Genomic DNA, 11,090 nt, shown 5'->3' with positions numbered 1-11,090 from the left:
AATGGCCATGCAAGAAGAACTTGATCAATTCACTAGGAATCAAGTATGGTCATTGGTGCCTAGACCTTCAAATCATCCTATTGTTGGTACCAAATGGGTATTTAGACATAAAGTAGATGAGCAAGAAAATGTAGTTAGAAACAAAGCTAGGCTGGTAGCAAAATGATACAATCAAGAAGAAGGAATAAATTATGATGAAACCTTTGCTCCCATAGCTAGGATTGAAGCCATAAGGTTGTTGCTAGCTTTTGCATGCTTCATGAATTTTAAGTTGTACCAAATGGATGTAAAAAGTGCATTCTTAAATGGACTAATTCAAGAAGAAGTTTTTGTAGAACAACCACCTGGTTTTGAAGATTTTGAAAAGTCTGATCATGTTTTTAAACTTCACAAAGCATTGTATGGATTAAAACAAGCTCCTAAAGCTTGGTATGAGAGGCTTTCAAAATTTCTAGTTGAAAATGGATATGATAGAGGCAGCATTGATACTACATTGTTCATTAAGAGATATCTAAATGATTTAATTGTTGTACAAATATATGTGGATGATATTATATTTGGTGCAACTAATGAAGCTTTATGCAAGATCTTTGCAAAGGAAATGCAGGGTGAATTTGAGATGAGCATGATAGGAGAGTTGAAGTAATTCCTTGGTCTTCCAATTAAGTAAAGTAAGGAAGAGATCTTCATCAATCAAGAAAGATATACTCATGTTATGCTCAAGAAATTTGATGTGCTAAAACTGAAATCAACTTCCACACAAATGAGTCCATCCACCAAACTTGATTTAGATGAAAAAGGTAAAGATGTAGATCAAAAGCTCTATAGAGGTATGATCGGCTCTCTTCTTTACTTAACAGCAAGTAGACCAGACATTCAGTTTTGTATGTGCTTATGTGCTAGATTTCAGTCACAGCCTAAGGAATCACACCTAACAGCTGTTAAGAGAATTTTTAGATACCTCATAGACACTCAAGAACTTGGAATATGGTACTCTAGAAACTCAACTCTTAACTTAGTTGAATATTCAGATGATGACTTTGCTGGCAGCAGAACTGATAGGAAAAGCACTAGTGGAACATGCCAATTTTTAGAAAGGATGCTTGTGTCTTGGTCCAGCAAGAAGCAAAACTCAGTAGCACTATCTACAGTAGAGGCTGAATATGTTTCATTAAGTAGTTACTGTGCACAAATCCTTTGGATCAAGCAACAATTAAAAGACTATGGAATAATTATGCATAATGTACCAATATACTGTGATAACACAAGTGCAATCAATATATCAAAAAATCCTATGCAACATTCTAGGACTAAGCACATTGAAATTAGACACCATTTCATTAGAGACCATGTAGTGAAAAATGACATTAAAATAGACTTTGTGAATACTCTACACCAATTAGCAGACATTTTTACCAAACCACTGAGTGAAGATAGATTTTGTGAGATTAGAAGAAATTTGGGGATGGTTAATATGAAGGAATTATAAGAAAATCTTTGACTCCCACATTGAAAGTAGAATGCATTCAGTCGACTAAGGAATTCTTAGTCAACTAAGAGTGGCCTGACATCCTTAAATAATAAGACTCAGTGAGTTTAATCAAAAATGAGTAAATTGTGGTAAAAATTTGATTTACCAAATGTAAAGAGGAAAAGAGTAGAGTTGCCAAAAGTAAATAATCAAAATTTTAGAGAGAGATTTGAAAATATAAAGAAATACAAGTAGGGCGGTTCTTAAAGGAAGATGAGAAGTTTTCTAAGCAATAACTGCTGCCAACCTCTTCTTCCCTCTCCTCTGCAACCCGTTGTTCTGAAAACAAAAACCTAAATCTTCCTAGTTACCTCTAAAACCGACTCAGACCTTCAAAAATTTCCAAAACTAAAATGGCCAGAACTTTTCAAAGTAAAAAAGTATCAGAGAAAAAGAAAGGAAAAAGGCCAATGGAAGAAGAAACTGGAATAGAAAGTCAAAAGAAGAAACAGAAAATTGTGCCTGCCTCAGTAAAGGAAATAGTCGAGAAGCTGAGGGAAAACAAGCAGAAAATGCACAATAAGAAAGATACAGAACCTCACTCCAAAAAGGTATCAGTTTCTCTTCCTTTTCAAAATTTAGAAATAAGTTGCATGAGTATCGATTCAACAAAATAGAAAATGTACCAATTTCCTGCAAAAAGTTCATTAACTGGAAGAGTTTTAAGGAAAATGTAGAAATCCTGACCAGCCTATCTAAGTACTTTGATGAACTTAAACTTAAAGGTTACAACACCTTTAAGAATAGGTCATATAGTCCAAGTCTGGTTAAGGAATTTCACTCTGGCATTACTCTGAAAGAAAAGGAATTAGCAGAATCTGATGACTATGTAGAAGATGGGCTGAATGTCTATTTGAGTGGAAAAGAATTTATTGTAACTGTTGAAGACTTAGGGAATCTGCTGGAAATAGATGGTGAAATAGGTGAATTTGAACTTTCAGAAAAATATGATCCGTCTTCACTGTGGGAGATCATCACTGGAAGAAAAGAAAAATACTCCTCTAAAAGTAATTCAGGATTGATAATCAATCCACATATTAGGATACTGCATTACTTTATTACTACAAATATTCAAGGAAAGAGTGGAAGTCTTAGCTACATCAGCTTGCAGGATCTTTGGTTGATGGAGCATGCTTTTAATGAAGTGTCTCTAAATCTGGGGAGATTCATGATTGAGAAAATGAGAAGTGCTTGCAGACTTGATAAGATCAATCTTCCATATGGGAATGTGATTACATCCCTGTGCAGAAGAAAGGAATATGGGCTAAAAGGTATGATATGGACCTGGTGAAAACCAAAGACCAAGCCATTTATTATGACAGCCTAATTAATATGGGGTATGTGCGAGATAGAGAGAAGTTTATCAAAACCTTTAAAACTTGCCCAATAAAAGATCACAGTTTGCCTGCTCAACCTGAAAAAGCTCCTTCCAAATTTTTGAATGAGATGATTTTTAATTTGCTTGTGAGGATTGATGGTAAGCTGACTGACCAAGGAGTGAAGTTACAGAAAATGGAAGATAAGATCATTGAGTTAGAAAACAAGTTGAAGGAAAAGGAAAAAAATGGGGTCTGAACCAGTGGCTGCAGACAGTTCTACCACATCCAGCAATACGCCTACATAGCAAGGTGCTAAAGGTTCAGCAGAGCCAGTAAAGAAGACTGCAAGTTCTGAAACTCAAGCAGAAGGCTCTACCTACAAGTCTGCCAGTCCTGTTTTGCAAATTGAGGACTCCCCTCAAGGAGTTAAACAGCCAGCCAAATCACCCTCCCCTGAACCTCAAAGCAAAAATGACTCAAAATAAGGGACTGAAGTAACTAGTGCAGAAACTGAAAAACAGCAGGTCTCTTCTCCGAATTCAGAGAAAGTTTCCATTATGGACATTTTTCATCAAATGGTCAGAGAGGAACAAGCTGAAAAAGACACTGTCAAGACAACAACTCAGAAGGATGGTGCAAATGTAAGAAAAGGAAACAAACCTGCTTCAACTCCCAAACTAAAGACAAAAACAGGGCAACTAGAAGCTACCACAGCACCACCAGCTGAGGCAAAACAACCAACCAAAGGAAGGAAGACTATGGCAACCAAGACAACTTTCTCAAAAGAAAAAAGTCTTCCAGATTGGCAGAAAAGTCCAAACCAGTTTCAGCCTCTTCTCTTCATAGTCTAGATCACATTTCAGACAAATCTACTCCAGAATCCTCTCCTAGAAAGTCATCTCCTCTTTGAGAACCCTCTCCGTTTCCTCTTAACCCTTTTTATGGAACTGAATTTTCACCCTCTGCCTCATCCGATGAGTAGAATTCTCCTTCTTTGATGCTGACAAAAAGGGGGAGAAGTATGGTACCAAGGACTAGGGGAGTAGAAATCAAGAACCAAAAAATAATGTTTAAAAAATAAAAAAAAATGTTAGGGTAGAGGAACCAAGAACCTAGGAAAGGAAAGAAAGCAGAACCAAAGGAGCATGAAATTAGAGAAATAGGAGATAAAAAGCATAACTAGTCTAGGGGCATTTTCGAAATACTTTTTATTTAACTGTTATTTGTGCCTTGGTGGCACTTAAACACTTAGCTTTAACTCTGTTATTTATGTGGATGTATGTGAAATATGAATGCTAACATGTTTATGTTGCTTAACTGCTGAAAATTAAAATCTACTGATATCTTATTTTTTGAGCATTTTGACTACCATGAACAAAATTTACTGTTGCTATGCTGATATGGATTCACATGCTGATAGATGATTTTTGTTATACAATTGTGGATAATTTCTGGTTATAAATAGATATAGATGGTGTGTACTGTCTACAAGTTGAAACATGAATAATGTGGACAAAATCTGAATGTTAACAGCAGCTGGAATATTAATGAAAATCTGTCAAAACTTCAACTAAAAATTTTTTACTGCAAATCACTCTACATTGATGAACATGTATATACACATATATAAAATCTAAATGTATATTGTCATTCCCTCAACCTAACAATGAACAAAACTTGTTGGAATAAAGTAAGCAAATTATGCACACACTAGGGGGGAGCTTATACTTAGGGGGAGCAATCCTCAATTCCTGCAGAAAACTAAAAAGAATTTAAAATGACATTCTGATGTTAATCAAGGAGTGTTTTGTCATCATAAAAAAAGGGGAGATTGTTGGCTCCATTAGTTTTTGATGATAATAAAACATTCTCATTTATTTGTGTCTAATTCCTTTACTTAAATGTGCAGGAAATTAATACATGAAATTAATTTCTTAAATCTTTAAAGAGTATTTTTGAAAGAAAAAGAGGGATAAAATCAACAAGATGTAACTGAATAACAAGGAGGAAGCTTGTTGGTTAAACAAGGAAGAACATTGGTTGACCAAATTTTAAATTGGAGAAATGGCGGGCTGAAGAGTTTGAGAAACAGAACCAACTTAGTCAACCAAGTTAGTGGACTAAGTGCCCTATGTCAGAATCTGCAAACCAGAAATAGAATCAACTTAGTCAACCAAGTTAGTTGACTAAGAGCTTTCTGTCTACAACTTGAACTAGAGCACTACAAGACAGATTAACGGCTAGAACTCATCTTCAACTATTTCCAACGGGCATAAACTGCCTAACTGCCATAAGAGTTGCATTTCCAAGTATAAAAGGGTCTTCCAACAATGAGAAAGAAGTTTTTTGAAGCTTTGAATGAGATTTGAGTTATAAAAAGTTGAAAAACCATAAAAGCTTCACTGCACTTGTCGCACCACAATGCCTACTCTTTGCATTTGTGATTAGCACTCAATTCTGTACCAATCAGATCATCCAGTGATCATAAGTACTTTCTTTTACCACTTCTTCTTGTATACTTAGAGTGAGGGAGTCACTCTAAGGGGTTGTTCAAGCTTGGGAAAGCTTGAATGTTATAGGTTGTGGTTGAGCCTTGAAAAACCACCTTGGGTTTTAGTTTAGCCCGAGAAAAACTAGTGTAAAGGTTGTGCCTGAGCTTGTGAAAAGCCATTGTAAAAGCTTGGTAGAAGCTTGTGAATTTCACCGGATTCTTAGTGAATTGTTGGGAAAATCCTTGGTTGGATAATCAAGGTAGTGGATGTAGGTCTTAGATTGAACCACTATAAATTGTTGTCCATTGTCTGCTCTGTTTTTACTTTCCTTGTTTTGGAAATTAGTTCCTCATCTTGTCAAGAGCCAAATTGTGCTATTCACCCCCCCTTTAGCATATATTAATGGGACCAACAGTGACATGCGATTGTTATGGATTCATGCACTACTACATTATGTTGGTATATGTATAGATATATATATGTTGTGCACGATGGTTGATATTGTGTGATGATTATAATCGTGTGTGCACGATGGTTGATATTGTGTGATGATTATAATCGTGTGTGCACGATGTGAGGGGATGCACATGCCGGTAATGGTGGTGGTGAGGGAGATGGATGATGATAGTGCCCGTGTGCATGATGTGAGGGGATGTACACGATGGCACTGATTGTGCACGATGTGGGGGGGATGCACACGATGACTCCGGCTATGTGCACGATGTGGGGGGATGCACATGAGCTGGATGTGATGATAGTGGTATTGGTATTTATCCATGTATGTATATGTATATATGTTTACAGAATGAAAACTCATGTATATGGTTTATGGTTGAAATGCATATGAATTTGGCATGTTGAACTTTGGAAATCTTTATGTGTTTTATGTTGATTTTGTCATTTCAACAGGATTGCTTTTTCTTGAAAGGAAGGAATCTTTTTTCTCACTGCTCTGTTTCTCGCTGCAGCGAGAAACTCTCCGGTTGAAGGGGTAAGGCTAGCTGGAAATCTCGTTGTAGCGAGAATGTTACTGTAGCTTCTCACTACAGCGAAAAACTTTTTGTTTTGTGACCAAAAATTTCGCTGCAACGAGATTCATTCTCGCTGCAACGAAAAATTTTCTGTTTTGCTCCTCATTTGATTCGATTGCTACCCTATTTTCCATTTCTTTGATACCATAGTTGAGCATGGACTTCCAACATTAAAGAATAAATAAATTAAGTTTAAAATGAAAAGGTTTGGTGAGAAACCCTCTGCCAGTTAAGAAACCCTCGGTTAGTTGATAATTTAAGTCAATTGTCACTGCAGCGGAAAGGCATTCTCGTTGCAGCTACAATGAGAATGCCTTTCCGCTACAGCGAGGACCCATCGTTTATTTGACTTGATTCACATGAATGCTATTAAAGTTTTCACTCCCCAAATCCTTTGTTGAGCATGGACCCTTTTCATAAAGTGATTTACTCATGTGGGGTTTACATGAGGGGTTTTAATAAGAACTAAAACAAATTGCATTGTTTTGAAAAATGAATACATCATGATTTCGTTAAACATTCCTTAATGTTTTCTTGTTCCCTTCTTGTTCACTCACTGGGTTTGTACTCACCGTTTTCAACTTCATGTTTTCAGATCAGGAGGCAGTCGGTAATTAGGTCGAGGTGACCTCATAGATTTGACTATTGGTAGGTGTCTCGACATTCAGTAGAGTACATTTACCCCGAGTCTTTCTGCTGAAAATCGAGTTTTTTTTTTTAGATGTATAGACAACCCTGATGTAAATTATTAAGATACATGTTATAGACAATATATATATATATATATATATATATATATATATATTTGATCGATATGCCACTATGAGTTGGTAANTATATATATATATATATATATATATATATATATACTTGATCGATATGCCACTATGAGTTGGTAATGTTTAGTATTATTTTGATTCAAAATTATGAAATATGACTTCAGTAATTTTGATGGAGTAATGAATAGATCATGTAAATAGGCTTGCTTGGACTTAGTGGGCTATGTCCATTGGGCCCATGGGCCAGTCATGGCCCAGAATTTGGGTCGTGACAGTTAGTTACGATATGTTTACAATAGGTTACATTGATGATATTTTGCAATCATGACCGATCAAAGTAAAGCAGAAAATGATTGCAAATATGCGGATGCAATACGCTTTTGAAATTTTTACCAATAATTTAGATAACGAACCGTGACTGCTCCGTGAACATATTGGCAGTTGTATGAACATTTTTCGTTGATGCAAATAACTTTAATATACATACATTTACTACATTAATTTTTCATTTTGCTACACAGTGCCTATCATGATCGTAGGTTCACAAATTAATTGGGTGTTTGACCTTTCAAGCAGTGATTTTTTAGTGTTGGCTTGTTACTCATTAGCCAGGACATGTAACAAGAAGATGTAAACGACATCTAACAAGAATGGCATGTAACAATATAAGACCTCAACGAAATGGCATGTGACAAGAAGATGTCAATGACATCTAATAAGAATCGAGTGTAACAATATAAGATTTAAACGAAATGGTGTGTGACAAGAAGTTGTCAGCAACATCTAACTAGAATGGCTTGTGACAATATAAAACTTCAACGAAATGACGTGTGACAAGAAGATGTCAATGACATCTAACAAGAATGGCATGTGATAGTATAAGACTTCAACGAAATGGTGTGTCACAAGATGTCAACTACATCTAACAAGAATAGCATGCAACAATATAAGACTTCAAGAATAGCGTGTCACAAGAAAATGTCAACAACATCTACCAAGAATGGCGTGTGACAATATAAGACTTCAACGAAATGGTGTGTAATTAGAAGATGTCAACAATATCTATCAAGGGTCGCCTGTAACAATATAAGACTTCAACAAAATGGCATGTAAGCACAAAATGTCAACGACATCTATCAAGTGTTATATGTAATAATATAATACTCAACGAAATGGCGTGTAACTAGAAGACTTCAACAAAATCGCATGTCACAAGAAAATGTCAACAACATCTACCAAGCGTGGAGTGTAACAATATAAGACTTCACGAAATGCCATGTGACAAGATGTCAATGACATCCATCAAGCATGGCGTATAACAATATAAGACTTTATGAAATGGCGTGTCACAAAATGTCAACGACATCTATCAAGCGTGGCATGTAACAAAATAAGACTTCACAAAAAGGCATGTCACAGGATGTTAACGAGATCTAACAAGCTTAGCGTGTAACAATATAAGACTTTTTTAAATGGCGTGTAACAAGAAAATGTTAACGGCATTTAACAAGTCGTAACGTGTAACACTATATAAGTAAAAAAAAATAGTGTGTAAGAAGCTGTAACATCGTATGAGTAAAACGATATGGCATGCAACAACATGTAAATGACTTATAACAAGTTGTATCTTATAATCACATTACAACAAAATGTACAAAATATGAGAAGCAATTGAGAAGCAAATATTCTCATTTCAGACCTCGTCACTTCACACCAGATACAACGACGACATTTTCTCTGAATTTACCGTTACAAACTAGAATAACAAGCTAGAATAACAACATGATGACATATCAACTCAGTCCATTGTTAGATAATAAACACAAAATATGATGAATGTAAGAAACTTTAAGAGGAAATTGTAATAAAGGTACTGGACATGGCTCACACAGTTAGTTAGGTTGACGCATTGCCTTCAGCTACAAGAGACCCTATGCTTTCAAATATTTTCTTTCTTGTTGGACAGGTGTTGCATATGTGATCAATTTGTTTGCAAGTTGCACATGCTTTCGGTTGTTGTGGAGGCGTCAATTGACTTGGAGATGGTGCTAGATTTATGGATGGAACTGCAAATGGAGATGGGCAATTTTGTCTATTATGCTCGCACCTCTTGCACTGTGAACATCACCGTGGTCGATGGTGGTGGCAAAACAACGACTTATTTCAGATTAAGGGGGATCTCCTAGTCACTGGGATTCTCAACCGATTGAATGGACTCAACATAACCCTCCACCAAAAAGGTTGTCTTCTAGTAATCTGCGCAGAATTTAATGGCTTAACATTTGCACTTACGAAAAAATCAAATGTAGTCAACGTTGAAGCACACCTTAAAAGTAAAGTTAATCACTAATCAAATAACAAATAAAGATATTCGTACCTTATTGCTGCCATGGCATGGCTGCATCGTAGTAAATCTTACTAGAACTCAAAACATGAACACGACTTCCTTGATAGGTTTACAAGTCCATCCATCTTCTCATCTTTAACTTCGAACTCCAATTGATTGATAGGTTTAACTACAGAGTGATGTGCATCATTGAATCGTTTGCTCAATCGCATGACTCAGGTTGTTAAAAGACCGAATCCACGAGTCTTCATCCTCAACATGGCTTATGCTAAATGCAACTGGATATATGCATTCGTTTGCATCTTTGCATACAGTGACAAACAGAACACCCTTGAACCTACCTTTCAAATGTGTCGCATCAATTGCAACTACAAGACGCATTACATCCCTAAACCTTTAGATACAAGCCTCGTCGGACCAAAAACAATATTTGAATCGTTGTGCCTTATCAATAGCCACTATAGTGACTGTATAGGGATTTTCTTGTTCCAGCATATAAAAACACAAGGACAATAGTTAAAATGACTCCTCCGGTGGACCGAAAACAAACCTCTCCACATACTCCTTCACTTGCCAAGCCTTACCACACAAGCATTCTAGTCCCCACTGAACCCTCATCACACAAATTATGTCCTTAGGTCTCAATGCTACTCCATTAGCCTAAAGATTGTGTGACATAAGTTTATCAATTATCTTCGTACTCGCAATTTAGAATCGCCCTTGCAAACCATCAATAGTACACGTGTGTACTTTGTGGAACGTTGAAACTTGCCAATATTCTATTTCAGATACCTTCATTGCACGTACAGAGAACTTGCATGCCTTGTCCTTACAAGTAACCTCAAAACGAGCTTGACATGACTTTTTTACTTTTATCTTGAACTACTCTTTTAATGCCAACATGTTCAAAGCTCATTTCAATTTTGCCTTAAAGGAAGACATTCTTCCTTTGTATAATTGGTCATCAGCAAATGTTGACTTCTTAGTGGTAATTGTTTGGAAGGAGAACCTTTGTGCACCCAGCATAAGGCACGTACGAAATACCCTTGCATTTCCCCTTTTCTGATAACTCTCATTAGGCAATATCTTAGGCAAACGAATCCCATTGTCATTAACGATGGGGTTCTTGTATGTGGGGTAATCGCACTGAACATCTTCTACATCAACACCTCTAACATGTTTTGTTTCGACTTCAACATTATTGTAATTTGGAATGTCACTATTATAAAGCCAGTTATCGTCTAAACTGTCATCATGCCATTCATTAGGCCCTACCATCAAAATTATCTTCAAATCTATCTTCACCGACGGTGAACCAATCCACTTCACCCTGATTAGATTAAATATTACCCTCGAGCTTCGTAGTGTCATTTGAAAATAGCATTACACCTTTTATTGTTTCTCCCGATGGTTGCATTGGTTTGACAGATGCAAGTAATTGGTTCGATGCACATGCTAATTGGAATTGTGCAGCCAATTGTTGTGTGAATGTCGCGTGTCTACCAAGCTACACAAACTCCTGTGCATACATCAATTGCCATTGTTATGGATTAGGGACCAAATGCTGTCATATATGTGAAACATTGTAAAT

The sequence above is a fragment of the Theobroma cacao genome, chromosome 2 (assembly GCF_000208745.1).
Source record: "Theobroma cacao cultivar B97-61/B2 chromosome 2, Criollo_cocoa_genome_V2, whole genome shotgun sequence".
Lineage (NCBI taxonomy): Eukaryota > Viridiplantae > Streptophyta > Magnoliopsida > Malvales > Malvaceae > Theobroma > Theobroma cacao.
The sequence above is the reverse complement of the archived record's forward strand: the minus strand, read 5'-3'. Positions refer to the sequence as shown.